This window comes from Chinchilla lanigera, unplaced genomic scaffold (assembly GCF_000276665.1).
Source record: "Chinchilla lanigera isolate Chin_1 unplaced genomic scaffold, ChiLan1.0 scaffold00140, whole genome shotgun sequence".
Classification (NCBI taxonomy): domain Eukaryota; kingdom Metazoa; phylum Chordata; class Mammalia; order Rodentia; family Chinchillidae; genus Chinchilla; species Chinchilla lanigera.
Window position 1 is genome coordinate 1,967,800 of NW_004955541.1, and position 797 is coordinate 1,968,596.

Below are 797 nucleotides of genomic sequence, written 5' to 3' on the forward strand. Positions count from 1 at the left end.
AAGGGGTCCTGGCTTCCTGGCCCCTGGCGTTTGTGGAGGGGCTCTGTGCCCAAGGCAAGAGGTTCGGGCTGAACCCCGGGAATCCCCGAGGGGCTGATCTTCCTTTTAGCCAGAGCAGGGACGGGTCCACAGGTCCTGAGTCCTGGTTCACAGCACCCCCGCCCCCCTGACCCAGGCACCCGCATGGCCCCTGCAGTGAGCAGACTTCGGCGGCCTCCCACTGCAGCCATTGCCGGCTCAGCCCGGAAAGCAGGGGCGCAGGCTCCTGTCTCCATGGCCCATGGACGAACCAAGAGTCAGACACTATGCGGTGAGAGTGTGTGGGGAGAGGCCTCCAAGCCCCAGTGCGACCCCACTCCGCCCCACAAGGCGCTCCGGAGTAGGGGCTACCTGTTGGCCAGGCTCAGGGCTCATGGGATGTGGGCGCTCTGCTCTGACAGAGGCTCATGTGGTCCGACTTTCCCTTGATTTATGGGAGGAAGGAATTCACCAAATGCACGTTTTCTGAGGCACCCCTCCCGGGCCAGGAGGAAAAGCAGAGATTATCTGTCATAGGAAAAAAACCACCTGTGGTTTGCAGAGAGCCTGTGGGCCGAGTCCGGGCCGGCGGCGCGGGTCAGAGCCGGGAGAGGGGCGCGGCAGGAATGGGCGTCCTCCTCGGGGCCTGAGCCTGCGCCGCCTGCTACACCTCCCCGGCCCGGGCGGTGGCACAGAGAGAGCGCCCCGGCGCAGGGCGTCTTCCCGTTACGCAGTTCCTGTCCCTTTAAATCCAAGTGCCGAGGAAGCGGGGGTGGGGC